Source organism: Aricia agestis, chromosome 13 (assembly GCF_905147365.1).
Source record: "Aricia agestis chromosome 13, ilAriAges1.1, whole genome shotgun sequence".
In the NCBI taxonomy this organism is placed as follows: domain Eukaryota; kingdom Metazoa; phylum Arthropoda; class Insecta; order Lepidoptera; family Lycaenidae; genus Aricia; species Aricia agestis.
In genome coordinates this window covers 2,315,964-2,338,630 of record NC_056418.1, presented here as the reverse complement: position 1 = coordinate 2,338,630, position 22,667 = coordinate 2,315,964, and the positions used below count along the sequence as shown (strand labels likewise).

Here is a 22,667-nt window from a genome sequence, read left to right as displayed (position 1 = left end):
CACCGTTATCCTTGAAAACATCAAATGAGCCCGTCAAAATGAACAACTTTTTCTATGAGAACAATGCTGGTAACTCAAAAAAAAAATGCTGTCTTCATACCCATACGGATGCCCGGATCGGCAATTTGTATGGGTATGAAGACGGATTTTTTTGAGTTCCCAGCATTGTTCTCATAGAAAAAGTTGTTCATTTTTACGGGTTCGTTTGATGGTTTCAAGGATAACGGTGTTTATACTAACGTCTTGTATAATTGTATATGAAACATGGCCTCGAAAGCAGCGGCGCGCGGCGTCCGGCGTACTAGACAGCTTCCCGCGCCGCCGCCACAGCTCCCACCCCGCTGCCCGCGGTCTGAAGCCAGAGGCGGGAAAGGGCATATGATAGTTTTTGTTTAGTCTTTTTGTCTATCACGCTGAAACTGAAAGCTGAAAAAAAATGGCTATAGAGATAGTTTGAGAGACAAGAAAAGACATATTTAGATTTTCAACACAATGGAGTTGCCGACATTTAGTCTATCTTATATATAAAATTCTCGTGTCACAATGTTAGGCCGCGTACTCCTCCGAAACGGCTTTACTGATTTTAACCAAATTTTATATGCACATTCAGTGGGTCTGAGAATCGGCTACTGGGTACTTATTATAGTGATAAGTGCATTTGTTGAATAAATAATTGTAAATTATTACAACTCGAGACTGACGGCGACCATTGTTTGTGCGACGGGATAGCGATGGACGTTGCCATGGTGACATACTTATTTAGTCACTTCAATAAAATAATACGGGCGAAATACTTTATATGTCGCGTGTATAAGTCGCTTTTTTTTCCCTCATATCCCCTTGTTCCCTTTAATCTTTAAAACTACGCAACGGATTTTGATGATTCTTGCAGTGTTAGATAGCCCATTTATCCAGGAAGGCTATAGGCTATATTTTATCATGCTAAGACTAATAGGAGAGAGGAAATAGAGGAAAATGTGGACAAAACGGGGAAAATTATTTGAAAGGGCTAACTTGAACGCGCTAATCTCAGGAACTACTGGTCCGATTTGAAAAATTATTTTAGTGTTAGATTTATTGAGGAAGGCTACAGGCTATATTTTATCACGCTAAGACTAATAGGAGAATGTGGAAAAAACGAGGGAAATTATTTGAAAGGGTTTATCTCGCGAACTACTGGAGCAATTTTTATGTTATTTGGCACAGATAAGAAGTAGACCACGTGAACGATCATAGGGTATCGATTTTAATCATTTTTTCACTGGCTATATATTTTATAGCCGTGCGACGCCGGGGCGGGTCGCTAGTATATAATAATATAAAACCATCTAAACACAATAACAGTATGCATAAACCATAACTGTATGCACAGTACACACAATACAGGCCACAGGGCTCTGCGCGTTACAGTATAATCCCAGTTCTGGCGACCGAGGCACGTCCAGAAGAGGTGCGGGGAAGGTGGCGGGGTAAACACCACATATTGAAGGATACGGACTCTACAAACAGATAACACGAAATATAAATCTGAAGTTATTACTGGAGTGGAAATCCACGTGAAATATTTGTTTTTGGTCGAGGTATAGTTTAAGGTCCGTGTACATACCACTCTTAATCTCCTACTTAAGAACAATCTTGGTTGTTTTACTCTCAGCGTCTCAAGATAGTCTTTAATTTGTGTTTGATCGACTTTGACAGGACCTATCTTGCATCAGAGTGCTGATAATTGACATAAAAACTGTAATTGTATGTCCTATTAACTGAGTTCTGCGTTAAGTAGCCAGTGCACAATGGCTCACGATAGCCCATTGCTGTAGTGGCAGCAGGCCATCGTTAACTGTGAATCACAAGTAAAACAATAAACTTGAAAGTTCTATCATCCGCCATCAAACACAATTTCCCTATCTACTCAATGGCGATGGCTTGTTATGGGCCAGCATGGACCATTGTGAAGAGGCACCTTAACAATTGAGTTAACAAAAATCTAAAATAAATTTTGAAGTCCAACTATTGCTTGAGAAGCTTTTCCTTGAGTGTGGTAAACGTTACATGCTGGATATCAAACTAACAATTGAAGGCCATCTTAAGACGCTGATAGCGTATGGCGATTACTTTTGAGTAGGAGTATGGGAATCGTTTTTTTTTTCGGCCTAAGCCGTTTGAGCGTGAAGAGGTAACAGACAGACAGACACACTTTCGCATTTACAATATTAGTATGGAAGTATGGATTTTACCTACATATTTGTATTTTGTATTGTATGACAGTAATCCATCACCTTTCCACCATCCTACACCACAAACTGCCAGTTAAGTTGTGGTAAAGTAAACACCGTGCGCAACCCGGCACAGCGGACAAGGGGGGGAACTGTCTGTGACACTCGGTTCATTTCCTGCCGCCGGTGCCTGGCGAAGTGTCGCGACACCGCGATATTCGATTTCGGAAACACGTGACTCGTGTTTCGGTGGCAGGCATAAATTAGGTTGTTTGATTCGGTAAAATGCAGTTAAATGTTAACCCATTAATTACTATGTACTGGACGCCTGAATTTGCGCATAAATTTGTTTATCGCGTAGATACATCTTTCCGGGATAAAAAGTATGAGGACTCAAACTGTCTATCATAATTGGTTTAGCAGTTTAGACGAGAAGACGGACAGATAGACAGATACTTTTGCATTAATTTCTTGGTATACATACTACATACCAATAAATTAGCACACGGCTATCCACACGTTAATACGTGGGAGAGCCATGCTTCGGCACGAATGGGCCGGCTTGACCGGATAAATACCACGTTCTCACAGAAAACCGGCGTGAAACAGCGCTTGCGCTGTGTTTCGCCGAGTGAGTGAGTTTACCGGAGGCCCAATCCCCTAACCCCTACTCTATTCCCTTCCCTTCCCTACCCTCCCCTATTACCCTATTCCCTCTTAAAAGGCCGGCAACGCACTTGCAGCTCTTCTGATGCTGCTAGTGTCCATGGGCGACGGAAGTTGCTTTCCATCAGGTGACCCGTTTGCTCGTTTGCCCCCTTATTTCATAAAAGAAAAAAAAAAACATGGTCGTGTGGACTAGGCGGCGTGTTTGATCAGTGGATGACTGCCTTTTCACTCAATATATTTACGTTGCGCTGTTTGTTCGACCGCGGTCGCGGTATTGTGGCCATTGTACAGTGTACACAGTATATTTATTACTAGACGTTCCGTGCGGCTTCGTGTAAATTTGGAATTTCACGGAAACTGTACATTTCCCGCAAATAAATAGCCTTTGTCTCACGTGGTCTTTACTCTACATCTGCGTATTTTGTACATTTTCCTCTGTATCTACACTCCTATTGGTCTTGGCGTATCCTATAGCCTTCCTCGATAAAATCATACACTGAAAGATTTTTTAAATCAGACCAGTAGTTCCTGAGATTAGCGCGTTCAAACAAACAAACTCTTCAGCTTTACAATAATATTATAGTATAGATATGGCGCCTGCAATTGTGGTGTTTTCGCATGCCAAAATAATTTCGTAAAATTAAGGGTTGAAGCACAGTTGAAGCGTCTATCTTTTGAAGAGCAGTAGAGGCGATAAAATTTTGATATTTTTCCGAGTTGATACTTATAATTCGATCTTTTTCCGAATTGATATTATAATAATAATATTATGTGCTATGAGTTATTACCTTATATGGGGTAATTTGTATAATATTATATTGCAAAAGTTTCATCACTGTAAATGAGCAAGCTACGCGGGGGCTACGCGAGTGCTAAGCAGGTGCTACGCGGATGCTATGCAAGTGCTACGCGGGTGCTAAGCAGGTGCTACGCGAATGCTACGCGGATGCTATGCAAGTGCTTCGCGAATGCTATGCAAGTGCTTCGCGAATGCTATGCAAGTGCTTCGCGGATGCTATGCAAGTGCTTCGCGGATGCTATGCAGGTGCTACGCGGATGCTACGCAGCCCGCAGGTGCTTAGCGGATGCTACGCGGGTGCTAAGCAGGCGCTACGCGAATGCTACGCAGGTGCTACGCGAATGCTACGCAGGTGCTACGCGAATGCTACGCAAGTGCTACGCGGGTGCTTAGCGGGTCTACGCGGGTGCTACGTGGGGGCTACGCGGGTGCTATGCGGATGCTACGTGGATGCTACGAGACCTCCATTGCTACGGCAGTATTGCGGCTCTAATATACTGCCGCCCTGCTGTCTTAATTGGTCTCGTGCAGGCTATTACGCAATAAAAAAAAATTAATGCGTTCAATCCTGAGTAGCCTATCCTACACTACGGCCTTCTAGCATAATAATGAATCAGTTGCGCAAAAATTCATTTATCGCGCGGGAACCGTACATTTTTTCGGGATAAAAAGTATCCTATGCTCTTTTCCGGGAGTCAAAGAATCCCCATAATAAATTTCAGCAAAATCGGTTAAGCGGTTTGAGACTGACATACTTTCGCATTTTAAGCTATTACAAAGCTTAAATCGTGGGCTTTGAGCGCGGCTACCGAATCAAGATAATCCGTAACGAAAAAAACCTAACACACCCCACTCTGACTGGCGCAGCGGTGCGGCGTTGCCAGAGAAATATAATTGGTGTTGTTGGCGACTAGACGGATGCGCATTACAATTGCATAAGTTGATAAAAATGCTATGCAATAGCTTTACCGCGGCAGTCCCCGCGTGCTCCACGTATTTTATTTAGGAGTAGTACTAGATGAGGCCCGCTGCGACAAAACCCGTTTATCGAGAACCGTATATTTTCCGGGACAAAAAGTATCCTATGTTCTTTCCCGGGACTCAAAGCATCTCCATGCCAAATTTCAGCAATAGGTTCAGTGGTTTAGGCGTGAAAAGGTAACAGACAGACAGACATACTTTCGCATTTGTAATATTAGTATGGAAGTGTGGATTAGATTTTGTGGATATTCACACAAACTCACCGCCGCGTTTTCTCGTTGGCCTGACGCAGTTGTCTGAAACAACAAAACTTTAATTAGTTTGCCTCTCTCATATTATGTGCTGGCATGTTTGCTGTTGTGTTCATTTTTCTCTTGATATTAATTTTAGTTAGGAATGGGAGACAAACAAAAGTACATTTTTATTTTAACTTCAAATAAAAATGTATCTTTATACATGACTGGAATAAACAATTAAATAATCAAACTCACTTGAGCACACGTAATTCAAAATAATAATAATTATTATTATTATTGAAGATTATTCAATGAACCAATTAATGTTTGCTTGTTATATTTTTAGGGCCTTCTTATACCGGAAGCGGATATGGAAGTTTTCTGACAAAAATACAGTTTTCAAGTTAAGAATAAGTAGTTTTCAAAATAAGTAGTTTTCTATCATTTTTTATTCGTCTATTTAACCGACTTCCAAAAGTGAATGAGATTGTATGTTCGCCTGTAGATATTTTTCAACATATTCTTCATTAAGCACGAACTTGTAAGAGTTATCTTCTAAGAGCAGTGTTAATATTGTATCATGTAATCCATCGCGAGCCGGGAGTGAGGATTACATAGTACATAATGTATGTTTTAATATCACATACAGCAGCCTTTAACGTGAAAACTTGGACGGTTCTTCATGCTACTTGAAATTATAATGTACTCGTAACTAGATGACGCCCGCAACTCCGTTGCGCCAAAATTCATTTATCGTGTAGGCACCGTAAATTTTTCGGGGATAAAAAGTATCCTATGTCTTTTCTCGGGACCCAAAGTATCTCCATACTAAACAACAAAATATTTTTTTTATTTTTTATTATGAAATAAGGGGGCAAACGAGCAAACGGGTCACCTGATGGAAAGTAACTTCCGTCGCTCATGGACACTCGCAGCATCAGAAGAGCTGCAGGTGCGTTGCCGGCCTTTTAAGAGGGAATAGGGTAATAGGGGAGGGTAGGGATGGGAAGAGAAGGGAATAGGGGAGGGCAGGGAAGGGAATAGGGTAGGGGATTGGGCCTCCGGTAAACTTACTCAGTCGGCGAAACACAGCGCAAGCGCTGTTTCACGCCGGTTTTTCTGTGAGATTTTATCTCAGAAGTTTGGACGTGAAGAGGTAACAGACAGACACACTTTCGCATTTATAATATTAGTATGGATTGTTTTGAAACGGTTTACTTTATGGAGGCGAGTTGGACTCGCCCATGAAGGGTTCCGTAGCAGCAATAAGGTTTATTTCTATGAAATTAAAAGGTTTTTGATTTATTTTTATATCTCAGTTGATTTAATGAAAGTTAAATTAAGGTTAACCATTTATGACGTAAAAAAGTACTTGCTAGATCTCGTTCAAAGCAATTTTTGTTGGTAGTTTTTATAGTAATGTACATCATATATATTTTTTTAGAATTATCATCACTTTAGAAGTTAGAGGTGGGGGGACACATATTTTACCACTTTGGAAGAGTCTCTCTCGCAAACTATTCAGGTTAGAAGAAAATGATATTAGGAACCTCAATATGATTTTTTAAGACCTATCCATAAATACCACTCACGCATAGGTTAGATGAAAAAAAAAATGATTTTGTTTCAGTTGTAAGTACTTATGGAGACCCCTACAATTTTTTATATTTTTTCCATTTTTGTATCAAAATCTTAATGCGGTTCACAGACTGCATCTACTTACCAAGTTTCAATAGTATAACTCTTATAATTTCGAAGAAAAGTAGCTCGGACATACGGATGGACAGAAATACAGGCAGACAGACATGACGAATCTATTAAGGGTTCCGTTTTTTGGCATTTGGCTACGGAACCCTAAAAACGACTTAAAATATAGAAATTAGAAAAAAAAGGTCATGATGTCCACATGATAACACTATTTTCCCGGCTCGAGTGTCCTCTCGACTGCTGGAGCAAATTTCACGAGGATTTTTTCACCAGTGCTGTTCAGTTTCCCGACAATTTTTCACATTTTATTTTCAGTATTTCATAACTTGCCAACCATAAGCTGAAATTCGCGACTTTTGGGTAGGTATAATATATGCAAGTCAAAGACTACACACAACGATGTAGGTATAAATGTCAATATATGATCACCAATCATCTGATCACTCAGAGATCGTCAAAACGCGCGTACTTTAAGGTCGCTGATTGGCTAATTATTATTCCCCTAATTTTCCCGTTATCCTTGACATTTGTAAAATCCATACTAATACCAGCTGATAGCTTTGTGAGGGCTCGCGTGATTTTTCTGCGTATAGTCTTTAAGGCAGTTTTTTTTTAAATATTTTAATAGTAACCAAACCTTGAATGAGCGATGATAGCACATCTGGATATCCATACTAATATTATAAATGTGAAAGTGTGTCTGTCTGTCTGTCTGTCTATCTGTCTGTCTCTTACCTCTTCACGATGAAACCACTAAACTGATTTTGCTGAAATTTGGCATGGAGATATTTTGAGTTCCGAGAAAGGACATAGGATAGTTTTTATCCCGAAAAAATGTACGGTTCCACCGCGATAAACGAACTTTGGCGCAACGGAGTTGCGGGCGTCCTCTAGTAATTAATAAAAATTACTATGTTAAAGCGCAAATCAATAGGCGTGATAGTTTTTCCGTAAAGTGTACCACAAAAGTGGGATAGGTTGTGGGATTTACTAGGGCTCGCTTCGCTCGCCCTGATTATAAATACGAAATTTTCGTATAAAGCATATTCCAATATATCAGTACACTCCCTTGTTCACGTAAGTACATCCTTTCTTACTTAAACTTTAACGAGTTGAGTAACTGCTGATGAGTTTCGCCGAGATTACCTCTGCGCCGCCTCGCGTCGCGTAGCGCTGCAATACGAGGCATTAGGGATGTCTTCACATGCATAAATATTACACTCTATATGACTTGCTTACATAGATTAAGAAACAAGGAAATGTCGGTCAAGTACGAGTCGGACTCGCGTACGTAGAGTTCCGTACTAGAAAAAATAGGCAAAAAATAAAAGATGGATGGACGGTGAGTTTTTACTAATCTTATATTTACCCTTAGGGTACGGAACCCTCAAAAACTCGACCGCATTTTGATGAATCCACACTTCTCCGAGAGCTAAATACCAAAATAATAAACCTACATACATACTGTAATAATTACTACGTTAGTTTTACTGCAGAACTCTGCTCTATCTCTCTTTTGTTTCACGTCAGAAGAGTTTAATCACCACGGTTGTGTTATGGTAATTGGGCTTTAAAATAAATGAACCACGACGTCTGTATTATCTCACAGGCAGCGGCTGCGGTATTGTTATGCTAACACATAATGGCGCGTGACATGAGCGGTGTGGTGACCAACGTGCCATAGACACCACCTACCACAAGCGTCAGACTTTGAGATCTGGTATCGCTGGGTATAAGAACATAAAAGATAGAACCCAGCGACTATAAAATAGAACTAGAAATCGAAAATGTATGGGTTTGATTACTTGATATTGAAATCGACTAGAATTTTCAACAATATATTGCTCAGAGTGAAATTTTCAGCGCTTTCCATTTTACCGGAAGTTTCAGATTTCAGCAATTTTATGGAGCCAGCCTAGAAAGTACTAAACAGTAAACACATACCTATGATGTAGCAGGTAGAAGAATTCTCAATTCCTACCAAATAAAAGCGAGAAAAGCTTATCATGAGCACGAAGGTGGTAATAAACACTTATATCAGAGCCAAAATTGTTTCACACAGACTTCAAACAGAGTTACTATCCTCTAGAAATTAACTAATCAATCAAAATCATTCTTATTTGCAAGGAATATCATACAAAAGGTGTTCGTATTTTCATTCTCTACATAACATCTAGTAACATTCATAGTAATAAGTATAATATTAGTAAGTATTTTTGCAGACCTTGGGTTGATGGATTCGAACAATTTGCTCGCTATATAGTTAAGCCTCGAGTGAGTGTGCACGTTACAAAAGAATACTCGTATGAATGTACGACACATATTCCAAATATCTCGCATAGAACGTTCGTAGCTTGGACCCGTGTCAATCTTAATGAAAATAAATGCCCCAATATACCTGCCAGCTTATTACATACTGTTATATTTTGCTACGAGGATTCTACAGGTTTATAGGACCATCACAAAATCGAGCTTGAACTGCTTTGACAGGGTTCTGTGTAGTAAGATGCGTCCAAGCGTAATTCGTGGCAAGAAACTAAAAAATAAGATAGGTACAAAAACTTCTATTCTGATTTCTAACCTAATGAATTTGAATGTTAAGTATATTATACAAATATTTTTTTGGATCGATTCTAAATTAGGCTAAAAGGTTTTCCAAAAACGGTAGCGTGATTAGGCTTGCGACAGCTGTGTAACAGGGGTTTGCCAGCAGCTGATATTGCATAATAAATAATTATGATACCGTCAAAATTTTTGAAACGTATAAAAGAAAACCGGCGTGACACAGCGCTTGCGCTGTGTTTCGCGAAGTGAGTGAGTTTACCGGAGGCCCAATCCCCTACCCTATTCCCTTCCCTCCCCTATTTCCTTCCTTTTCTTACCCTCCCCTATTACCCTATTCCTTCTTAAAAGGCCTGCTACGCACCTGCAGCTCTTCTGATGCTGCGAGTGTCCATGGGCGACGGAAGTTGCTTTCCATCAGTTGAACCGTTTGCTCGTTTGCCCTCTTATTTCATAAAAAAAATACAGACAGCGCAGTGCCAGTCTTAGAAGGTAGTAAGGCTGGATACTGTGCAATATATCTGCTGTCAAATGTCTGTTGCACGGCTGCCCGGCTGTAATGTTTATTGCATCTGCGGGCATCTCTATAGCTGTCCACACTATGCGCTTTCGTCTTAAATTTTCGTCAGCTTCTTTCATTCAACTTTCGTTTTGACGCATTAAATAATTGAATGCGTCAACGAACGCAACGCCAACATTGTCATTTTTGTTTTTTGGATACGGTCAGAGGGCACGCGTCGCGGGCGTGCCTCACGTTCGCTGTTGACTGCGCTATAACGCATGCCCTTGACGAACAGAAAAAGGCACAGTGTGGACAAAGCTATTAATCTTTCTGCGGGGCTATATTTGACGGTCAAGTGCCAGCGTTATCACAACTGGAAGCTGATCGATACATTCCAAAGTGAGAGTTTTACCACAAGTATCGCAGGAGCGACGCCAGCCGGACGCATAAATAAATATTTATTACGCTGATTACAGGCGCTTTTTATTCCATTTAAATGGTAATACAGACGGATATATTCTAATTTATAATTGTATCAGAATTACGTATCCCCTGAATTCACGATAAGCCTACCCAGATTTGAAAGAAAGAAGATTTTGTTTGGTATTATTGCATTTTACAATCAAGACTTTAAAAAAAACTTAAATAATACCAAAATATGCCGAATACCAAATTGGTCCCCACGCAGCAATGTTGCTTTTATTGGGTAGATTCAGACCGCAAAGCGACGCGAAGATGCATTTCTAAATTTGTATGGATTTGACAGATTCGCAAGACGTCTCACGCCACTAGTCTCACGCATTATCTGAAAAAATATCCCTAATTAAAATAGACCCCTATTTAGACCGTAACGCGACGGGGCGAGGTGCGGCGCGGCATAAATTTGTATGGATTTGACTGATTTCAATTGCGCGAGGCGGTATGCCAATTTGTCAATTCAGTACAAATTTAGAAATGCATCGACGCGTTGCGGTCTAAATCAACCCTTAGGGTCAGTAACATACAGTTTACAACGTAACGAAACGGTGGCTCTTTTGAAAATGCATTGAATCGCCTAGCCATGTCGTAATATGAACTGACCCCTTGTAACTATCGCCCAATTATATTGTCGACTAAAAAACATAGACTATCTACTAGATGACTTCGTTGCGCCTAAAATTGTTTATAGCGCGGGAACCGTCCTTTTTTCCGAGATAAAAAGTATTCTACGTCCTTTCCCGGGACCCAAAGTATCTCCATGAATTTCAGCAAAATGGGTTGAGCGGTTTGGACATGAAGAGGACAAAACAGACGGACAGATAGACAGGCACACTTTCGAATTTATTACATCAATATGAAAATTAATGGCCAATCAGGAAACATTGCCTGGTTGACTCCACTTGAGTCGATTTTCGAAACGGACAGACCCAGGTGGTTTGCTGACGTCATAGCTCTAACAGTCCTGAAGCTATGCATATTCATATGTTTACCATCCACTAACAAGACTTCATAATTAATTTATTCCATAGTTTGATGAAAATACTTGGACATGAAAAATTAACATAAAATAAGTGAATATTTTAAAGAATTCACAATAATTTTATATGAACAATAGGTAATTACTTTATCTGGGACAATCTGGGACGTTTGTGCTATTGTCTTTCTTGAATGTCCTGCAACCAGCCAAATTCATGTCCACCGTACATGGAGAGTAGGATGACACATTTGACTTTACTTTCTCAGGTCGATTACCCGAGTTGGCGTCATGACACTTTTAAGGAGGAATCAAAACACACAAGTTACTAATACATGTCCGTGCCAAAAAAGAAACACTAGCACGATATAATATTATTCTGGTACTTGGATACAGAGTCAAAGTAAAGGACATTAGGGGTCACCATGTCGTGTCCAAAAAAGCAACAATAGTCCGCATAATGGCAGACATGTCATGGATATTATAGCACTCAGACATTACCCGCGTAGGCAGGCAGAATTGCAATATCACAATATTATTATGTGCATTTGCCCAATTCGGCGGGATAATAACGTATCAAGATACGTCTGCTGTTTAATTTTGCTTACCCGTTGCAAGCAACGGGTAAGCAAAATTAAACAGCAGACGTTGCTTAATATCTGCTGCCAAACGCTCTGTTTTACAACGATTTGGTATTATTTAACCAAAGATTAACTTCAATTTTAGTGTCTAAACACACCGCCTTTTTTAATGAAATAAGGGGGCAAACGAGCAGACGGTTCACCTGATGGAAAGCAACTTCCGTCGCCCATAGACACTCGCAGCATCAGAAGAGCTACAGGTGCGTTGCCGCCTCTTAAGAGGAAATAGGGTAATAGGGGAGAGTAGGGATGGGAAGGGAAGGGAATAGGGGGTAGTCCGGTAAACTCACTCACTCGGCGAAACACAGCGCGAGCGCTGTTTCACGCCGGTTTTCCGTGAGAGCGTGGTATTTCTCCGGTGGAGTCGGCCCATTCGTGCCGAAGCATGACTCTCCCACGTCTAAATGCAATAATTTAAAATACAATGCACTGCAATGTATTTTAAATTACCGATGACACACCATGCCGAAATTCCGTCGCAAACTTTAGCATAGTGTGTTTAGACACTAAAGGTCTAGTTTTATTTGAAGTCTATTTCCTTAGTTTTAGACGATATACACTTGAATAAAACCGTTGTTGTGTATCGCGACCTGTCGCCACAAATACCCAGTTATTTCGGTTAAATCGGAGCTGGCAGGGGGACAGGGGGGGGGAGGGGGCAGGAAAAGGAGGGAGAAGGGGGAGCTAATGCATTAGCGGCAAGTGGCAACTGGGGCATTTGTTTGAATCGCAGAACTGCATTGATTACTGGACGGGAGATTTAAATAGCCACCTCTTTTTAGAATCGTTGGAAAGACCTGAACTTTTTTAAAACGGTAATTGTGCTAGAAATTAAAGCATTAGTTTTCAGGACAATCTAGACTGACCTGAAAGGCTAAATGCTTTAGCATGAAAGCCTGAGGTTTTTGACAACGGCCAGCCTGTAGCTCACTTGAGACCACTATACAAACCACGATATGTAGAAATAAATATTTTGTATTGCAATAGTCTATATAAAGACTATCGTGTCATGAGCGTTTCCTCGATTACTATTAATTTTTGATTAATCCATTATTAGGATTAATAATTCTAAAATTCTTTATTTATTTTTCCTTACAAACAGTCTTAAGAGCTAGATAACATTTTTAATCAGCATGGTACATACATAGGTCTGTGAGGAGCTGGTGTTTGTGTTAGGCCAAAGCCTGTGGTACAAATCACCAGATCCCCAACGGACAATACAGTGAGACAAATCAATAGTTACGGATACGGAATTAGTAGAGACAAAGGAAAAAAAAACATACATAATGATAAAAGATAGACAAACAAGGAAAACTAAATTAACAACTAGTTATTAATGTAAATTAAATTTTCGGTACTTTTGTAATTTTTTGCAACCAATCCATGACTGTAAATTTACATTTAGTTTTGTTTAAAGGATATATGGATAAGATCCGATTTAAATTGTTGTAAAGTTTGGGTCCAAGGAAACAGAAAATTTTTTGGGCAAAGGTGGTTTTATATAGAGGCACATGACAAACTCTATCTCTTCGACGGATTTGTAGATTTGGATTAAAAGTTACAAGTGGGTGTTGTTTTATAATAACTTTTAATATAAAGAATTGACGGACTGTTAATACCTTCCATTTCAAATAGAGGTCCTTAGTTGGATGGTAATATGGAAGGAACAGGGCTACTTTCAGAAGTGACCTCTGGGCTCGCTCGAGTTTCAGAAGGGATGTTTTGCACACGCCACCCCATGAAGTAATGCATTATTCCAATTGAGACTGACATAGCGCGTAGTATACTGTTTTAATTACAGATTTTGGAGCAATTTGTCTCAGGCCTTTAAAAACAACTATTAAACGACGTATCCTCACTAATAGGTTCATATGGTCATTAAATTTCAGATTTTTGTCTATGATCACACCCAGGTATTTTGTGGCTTCTATATGTTTAAGAAAAGGACATTGACAACATTTATCGTACGGGTTTGAGCATGAGTGCGAGACTAAACGCAGGCGAGAATCTGACTTATAATAAGGTCTGATGGAAAAGGTTATGTAGTTTGATTTTTCGACATTTAAGGTATGTATATTATTATTTAGCCATTTGGTCACAGTGTCTATCCCACTTTGAGCATTTGCAAATGTTTCATGCCAAGAAGAACCACTAAAGAGAAGTGCCGTATCATCGGCAAAAGTAACAGTTTCTGCATCAGGGAGCTTAATTTGGCATAGATCGTTTATATAGATCAAAAACAAGGTTGGACCTAAAATGCTTCCCTGAGGCACCCCAAATGTTACCGGAACTTCTTTACTTATGACGTTTCCGATCTTTACGCATTGAGTTCTGTTCGTGAGGTAGTCTTTCATTAGTTTGAGCTGTATGTCCCTAATGCCGATACGTTCTAGTTTGTTCACTAAAATAGGGATAGAGACAGTGTCAAACGCTTTTGCTAAATCCAAGAACATGCCTATAACTTTCATTTTGGAATCTAACTTAGTAGAAATATAATTAGTTAGTTCTAAGACAGCGACTGATGTTGAACGTTTTGATCTAAAGCCAAACAAACTGTGATGGGGATAATAGATTTTTATTTTCCAAATATGTAACTAGTCTCTTGTTTATAATGCGTTCCAGAATTTTTGAGAGAGTGGGAAGAATAGAAATCGGCCTATAATTGGTTATATTGCCTCTGTCACCGTTTTTGTAGATCGGTTGTACTCTCGACTTCTTATATATTTTCGAAAATACCCCGGTTGAGAGAGACAGATTACACACATAAGTTATTGGTGTCCTTAGTACGTCGCTATTCATTTTCACTATTCTGCTAGAAATCATATCCAATCCAACGGAGCAGTCGTTCCTCAGATTAGATATAAACCTCTCAACTTCGTCTTCATCGGTTGGAAGAAGAAAGAAAGAGTCACGAGTCGGATTCTGAGTAACTGATTCTGCTAGAGGGTTCTTATTAACAATTTTTTCGGCTAAATTCTTCCCGACATTAGCAAAATAACTATTTATGTCATCTACTGCTTTTTTAGGCTGATCAGTATCTATTAGCTCCAGAGGATAGTCTTGAGGTTTCTTAGAGTAGGTAATTTCTTTAACAACGTTCCAATTTTTTTTTAGGATTTTTTCCGGCGTTTGTAAATTGTGTTTTCTCATAGTCTTTTTTAAGTTTTTTAATAGCTTGGAGCAGAAAGATCGACATCTGTTATATGTTGCTTTAGCTACGTTATTGTCCGGATACTTTTTTACTTTTAGGTACAGTCTATCACGATTTCTTATACATCTCAGAATCCCAGGAGTAATCCAAGGTTTGAGTATTGTATTCCTATTTGATACTATTACTTCACTAGAATTATTTTGAATAGCCGTGTAAAGTGTGTTGTTGACAAAATTTGCAGCTTCATTTGCATCATCGATTGAATACAGTGGAGTAAAGTCAAATTTCCTAAGGTCTCTATTTATGCTATCGTAATCTAATTGTTTTACTTTTTTAATAGGTTTAGTTTTTGGAAGGCTAGCTAAATTGGCATCTTATTAATCCTAATAATGAGCCAGTGATTCACAAAACATTAGCGTCAAATGTATGAAATTTCATGACTGGAATTATTTTTTGGAGTTAGTTACATTTTCTAGCACATTCATCACGTACACAAAAAGTCGGAGTTATTCCAAAAATATGAGTATTTCGCTAGTGCGAGGTGAATAAAAATGTAACTAGTAGGAACTAGGAAGTCCTCGGATGATGCTATTGTTGAAAATTCTCACAAACACTGCGACCGCGTGGGCCAGAGCGTCGCACGGAAGTATTAATAGATGCTATAAATATAATGAAAATTTATTTTTCGGAAATATTTTATGACCGCCCACCGCCGTCCGCCAGTCCGTCCGTCGGCGTCCGGCAGCTGCGCGTACTCGCATATAAACATAATAAAACATCAAAGTACCTTGGAGCAGTTGCACCTGTCTATACTTTATACCGATCACACTTTACTATTTAACAATAGCCTAAGTACGAGGAGGCCTAGTAAAAATATAATTTAAAAACTCCCGGGGAGTAATTTCAAATAGGCTAGCGTACATTGGTACTTAATGTAGTCACATGCAGTCACTCATATTTTGCACCATTAAGATCGTTTTCACTTCGTAATCTTATCCTATAATAAGTATATAAAATTCTCGTGTCACAATGTTAGTTTCAGTAGGTCTGATAATCGGCTACTGGCTACTTTTTATATTGATTAGTGCATTTGTTGAATAAATAATAGTGAATTATTACAAGTCGACACTGACGGCGACCATTGTTTGTGCGGCGGGATAGCGATGGACGTTGCCATGGTGACATACATAATTATTTAGTCACTTCAATAAAATAATATGGGCTAAACTAAAAAATATCTACTTTCCCTAATAAACTGCGGATAACACCGCGGGGTACTGCTAGTAATGTCAATATTATAACTAAACGTGAAGCTAGCGGCACTTACTGATCCATCTAGTCTCGCTGAGTCTGCGATCCTGTAATACCGGAGAACACATTACAGCGAGGGCTTACGACGCAATCTGTAGACAGTACTTACAAAGAAGATTACTTGCTGAACCTAGAATAATTGATAGCGGAACGTAAGCCGAAAATTAGAGAAAAATAGATTAGTGCTATTGTTGCACTCACATTTAATGAGTAATTTAAACTATACATTTAATAATTAACATAACTCCCGAATAAATAAATATTTATTGAAGAGTTTAACATAATTTCTTCTTATACATTTTGTGAAACTAACAATTATTAAATTCAAATAATTAAATCAATCACAATACGGCTGTTTTGATCCTAAGTGATATTTAATGATAAAGGTGCCGGTTGGCAGCGGACGACATGAAGCAAGCGCAGACGACGTGTCGCAGCGTCGACACTACTGGTTCCTATGTATTTCTATGAAGTACCCTCTACAGCTAGCAGCGTTACCAGATTTTTTCGAGCCAAGGCCGGACTTTGAAACTTTTTGAGTGAAAAAGCGAGATTCTTCAGTCAAAAGCGGGACAAAGTAAAAAAAGGTATAAAATCAAAAGTTTTTAATTTTTTTTCTCTTTTTAGTTGCGTTAAAATAACGTTTACGTGACAATAGATAGCTAAAGTAGCCAAAGAAAATCCACGCCTCTAACTCCCACACTCTTATCTTCATTACGCACGCACCTTTCTTCGCTCTTCGGGCTTTCGGGCTTTCCCCGAAGAGCGAGACTGAGCCTGTCCTGCGCGGGACATTTAATTTTGATGAAAATATCTGGACGTCCCACCAAAATCGGGACGTCTGGCAACGCTGACAGCTAGCGACACGAAGCTAGCGACTTCAAAGAAATACATACAAACCAGTAGTGTCGCGACGACACGTCGTCTGCGGTTGCTTCATGTCGCCCGCTGCCAACCGGCACCTTTATCATTATATGTATATCACTTAGGACCGAAACAGCCGTATTGTGATTGATTTAATTACTACAATATTTTAATTTCCATCCAAGTATCATTCCAAGGAACACTCTGAAGCTCTCATTAACATTAGAAGATGGCAGCATTAATTCTATATAACTACTACCTGTCCCGGCAAACGTTGCTTTGCCATATAAAGTATTTCGCCCATATTATTTTATTGAAGTGACTAAATAAGTGTGTCACCAAGACAACGTCCATCGCTATCCCGTCGCACAAACAATGGTCGCCGTCAGTCACGAGTTGTAATAATTTACTATTATTTATTCAACAAATGCACTTATCAGTATAATAAGTACCCAGTAGCCGATTCTCAGACCCACTGAATATGCATATAAAATTTGGTTAAAATCAGTAAAGCCATTTCGGAGGAGTACGGTAACTAACATTATGATACGAGAATTTTATATATAAGATTTTAAAGTGGAGTCACAGATTACTAAATAGTTTTTACGTAAGTAGAGTGCCAAAAGAGCCGTGTAGCGCTGTATTTCAACAATGTTTCGTTAGCTGAAACAAACTTTCAGCACAGTCAATATTGTATGTGCACTCCGCCCGCCCAGCGCTGCCCCAGGGCGGGCTCTAATGGAGCTGAAAGTACACATCACACCTCGACTGTATACTGTTTGCATTAAAATGGGTTGATTTTACAATTTACATACAACACTAAAGTATTAATTTATGATTTTTTAAAATTGAAATCTCGTTGATAATAATGATAATAATCCCACTCCCACACCGGTTTGGTGACAGTGCTCGATTTTATTGAAACCAGGACATTTACGCAAGATTAATTTTTATCTCTAGCACTCTCTATTCCTTTACTCTCATAACCCAGTGGGACGGAAGACCGACACGACTGGCGAGAGATCAGACGCAGGACCGACTTTACATGCCCATCCAACGCATGGATCATCTTACATACTTGTCAGACAATCAGGTGATCAGCCTGCATTGTCCTGCATATTCTAAACTTAGAAATAACATGATTCCAACGCAGGAATCGAACTCACAAACTCCGAGTCGAGAGCCACGCTATGAAACACTGGACCACGGAACCCGTTGATATTTACTCCTAGATATTTAGTACAATTAAGTTTTTAGATTGATTGCTAGACGTAATTCACGAGACATTAAAATAGAGCTTCGCTGGACATAGTTTTAAAGGTCTATCTTAGCGAACAGCAAATAATAACTACGTAATTTATATAAACTACCTCTGTTCTGGCATAAAGCCTTTTAATATTGTGTCATTTTAAGTACCTCCGTTCTTGGAAAAACCTTTTAAGTTTCTAGGTTTTTAAAATACTTCACATTAGCCTAAGAAGTACTTTTCTTCAGTCTGTACTCTGGCCTAAATGAGCTTAAGAATTCGTAATAGAAAAGAAATAAAAAACAATTATCCCACGAGTCGTGACACAAAATGTCACCTAGGGGTCCGATTCTTATACCTACTTCGAATACCACTACTGGATCTCCTGTGTCGCCAGGACCAACAGCGGTATCTTACCACGGATTAAATCTCGCAGGATTTGACAAGACAAGATCGCAGATATGATCCCAGGGAGCCCAAGGAACATGCTAAAGCTATCTATTAAAAAAAATGTCGGGTGGAGTAAGAAGACCAGGATGTCTTACTCACGAAGCTAAAACAAAGGTCTTACTCGCGTACACACAATATACCTTCTCAGGGTCAATTCAGACCGCAAAGCAACGAGTCAATGCATTTATTTGTATTGAATTGACAGACTTGCATCACTTGCATGTCGTCTCACGCAATTTAAGTCGGTCAATTCAATACAAAAGAAATGCGTCGCGTTGCGGTCTGAATTGACTCGCAAGCGTGAGTGAGACGGCCTGCGAACTTACATTCGAGGCTAGAAAATTGGTCCCCTGGACAAGGTCGAGTTGATGGGTTAGTGTGGCAGTTAATTGCGTTTAAAGTAATTAGTGTGGCAGCCGGCGACGCGGCGACGTGACGCTACACCGACCGACTAATTACGGCTAGTACGTAGCGACAGAAGAAAAGACTCTTGCCTTATGAATAATCCATACTATAAATGTGATATTATAAAATAAAAAGTCTGTCTGTCTGTCTGTTACCTCTTCATGAATCATGTCCAAACGGCTGAACTGATTATGCTGAAAGGAATGGTATCGTACCTTGACTCACGGGAAAGGATAAAGGATACTTTTTATTCTGACAAAATGTACGGTTCTCGAACAGACAGACAGACAGATAGCTGGATAAACAGATACACTTTTGCATTTATAATAATAGTAAGGATATTCATATAACAAAGATGTATACAATTCCTACATGTAATCACAGTTTAATTAAACTAGATTAGATTGTAACCAAAAGTGTATATTTTACTCCTGCCTTTGTAGGTTTAAACTTAATTAGAAGCTTAAATAAGGTAAGCTAATAATTTGTATGTTTGTTTTCGGTACATTTATGTGGGTGTAGTGTGGGTGGGCATATTGAAAAATATTGTGTAATCATGCCTTTTCTTTCATAAAAACGAGAAATAATATCATTTAACCCAAGGCTAAAATATTTAACTTAGAATGGCGCTAGTGGGCCAGATCATACTCGTATGAACTCCCTTTATGTATGTAAAAGGTAATGTTAAAACAGCAAAATGTTTATTAGTGACGCAAGAAAGTGTGCACTCTCTTAACTTTTCATATTATGGGAAACGGTGAAGTTATTTGAATTTACAATATTGTCATAGTAAAAAGAGGGGAAGTAAGTTATCTTCATGCAAAGGCACCGCGCGCGGCTTGTATGTGTGCGCAATAGTATCAATGCGTCGCCACGTACGGCACACAACAAAATCTCGGCGGTACCAGCCTTATAAAACTGGCCGAGATTTTGTTGTGTGCCGTACGTGGCGACGCATTGATACTATGGCGCACACATACAAGCCGCGCGCGGTACCTTTGTATGCAGATAACTTACTTCCCCTTCTTTTACTATGACATTGTCTGTAGCTTCTAGCTGCTGCCAGCAATATCCTCTAAGCCGATTGTGGAATATTAGAAATTATTGTTAAATAAAGACTAGAGCGAGAGAACCAGTTATATAACATTTTATAATCTATATACATAAAAATTGATTTTCAATCGTGTTAGTAACGCTAAAACTCGAAAACGGCTGCACGGATTGTGCTAATTTTAGTCTTATAATATTCGTAGAAGTCCAGGGAAGGTTTTAAAGTGACACGAAGTTCACCGGGAAAGCTAGCATTTTATAACATTTTTTTCGCTTATGATTTTAACAAAGTACAAACCTCGTAACCTACCTACTACATCATCCAGCTTATCTGGCTATACATAAAATCCAGTTTTTTTAAATAAGGGGCAAACGAGCAATCGGGTCACCTGATGGAAACTTCCGTCGTCCATGGACACTCCCAGCATCAGAAGAGCTGCAGGTGCGTTGCCGGTCTTTTAAGAGGGAATAAGGTAATAGGGGAGGGTAGGGAAGGGAATAGGGGAGGGTAGGGAAGGAAATAGGAGAGGGTTGGGAAGGCAAAAGTCACCTCACTCGGCGAAACACAGCGCAAGCACTGTTTCACGCCGGTTTTCTGTGAGCCCGTGGTATTCCTCCGGTCGAGCCGGCCCATTCGTGCCGAAGCATGGCTCTCCCACGTCTAAAACTTCATCACTGATCACTCTACTAATATAATAATCTGGCTACACATAAAATCCATAGATTTTTTAAATTCAAATCATAATTTAGGCCCTAAAGCCTCCATTTAGGCAAAAAACGGCAATTCTGCTTCTTCCAATAACGTCTTCAAATGTGAAGTGTAAACACTTCAAATTACTGCAAGGCGACACGATTTCGATAAAAACGATATTTGGCGACACGCCCGCATCGGTCGTGAAAGGTTACGAGCAAAAATTCATTACAAAAGATAACAGAAAAATAAGATCTTCTAAATTTAAAAAATCTCATTTTTAATCTTATGTTTGATCTTATTTCAATTCTGTAACAGAAATACATATCACGGTAATTGGAAAAATTCTATATAACAACACATTACAGAACGTGACACTTTATTAAATATTAAAATTAACCAAAAATATTACAATATTTTTGGTTAATTTTAAACGTTTATTTTAAAAGTTTATACTAGATGATACTCGCAACTCCGTTGCGCCAAAATTCATTTATCGAGCGCGAACCGTACATTTTTCCGGGATAAAAACTATCCAATGTCCTTTCTCGGGACTCAAAGTATCTCCATGCCAAATTTCAGCAAAATCGGTTCAGCGGCTCGAGCGTGAAGAGGTAACAGACAGACACACTTTCGCATTTATAATATTAGTATAGTATGGATTTAAATTGTTCTTTTTTATTTTTTATGGCTGGACTCGTTATTTTTTAAAATTGTATTAGTATAAATGTTTGTATTTCAATGTTGTGTAAATAAATTATTTTGAATCTATCCTATTGTGCTACGGATCAAACATGTTACAATAGAAAACAAGAAAAGAAGGATTTTTTAAAATATTTAATTGGCCTTTACAATATTAAAAAAGTTTAAATATCCATATCAATACATCATCATCATCATTATATTAATACGCGAACGAAAAACTTTGTAACCCTTTTTTCGAAAAATGGGGAAACGTAGGTGCATGAAATTTTGCACAGTTATAGTTTATATGGTGAAGGAGTGCACCGAACTAATATTATGTTGAAATTATGCTTTTATCATACATTTTTTAACAAATAAAACATTACACACATGAGAAATGACAGATTTTTGAGTGACAAACCTATACATACGAGTTATACTCTTTTATTTATAGTTGAAGTCTGTTGACAACAAGTTGACAAATTGAAAATGGATTATAATTTATAGTTTTTTTTTTTGAATCTAAGATACTATTAGACAATGCTTACACGGCCAGTCTGAGATCAGCTAAGTCCCAGAGGCAAGAGTTGAAAAAAATTTATATTCAGTCACATATAATTTTTTTTTTAACAAAAATAGTAAATACGTACCAATTTTACGTGTGTCAAGAACAATCCTAAATACGAACAATACAACACAACACTTTCATGGCGACAATTTGAACACTCGTCAACAAAGTTTATAGAGTAGCGCGGGACGGGACACGACTCTGTCGTCAGCTGACTACAGGCGACTGAAGCCTGATGTCCAGCGCCGAAGTTCGGGCATGACGTTCTAAGCCGGCCCCTAGACGAACAATTTATATTGTCAACTAGCTGTCCCGGAACTCTTCGTGTCACTTTAAAACCTTCCCTGTACTTCTACGAATATTTTAAGACTAAAACCAGCCCAATCCGTTAAGCCGTTTTCGAGTTTTAGCGCGACTAACACATTTGAAAATCCATTTTTATATATGAGAAGATATCACGCTTAAATTTTATTGAACAGTTTAT

The 22,667-nt window shown here is 39.0% G+C and overlaps 1 protein-coding gene across 3 annotated transcripts in view; it reads right to left on the bottom strand.

Annotated features, from left to right (window-relative positions):
• The window catches only part of LOC121733219 (calcitonin gene-related peptide type 1 receptor), a 90,548-nt gene that overhangs the window by 6,401 nt on the left and 61,480 nt on the right, over nucleotides 1–22,667 (bottom strand). For 2 of the 3 annotated variants that reach the window (XM_042123402.1, XM_042123405.1), the window contains exon 2: nucleotides 4,926–4,958. The exons of the other annotated variant lie outside the window; for it this stretch is intronic. The gene's annotated coding sequence lies outside the window, so the exon portion shown is untranslated. The remainder of the gene's footprint in view (nucleotides 1–4,925; nucleotides 4,959–22,667) is intronic. 3 annotated transcript variants of the gene reach the window in all.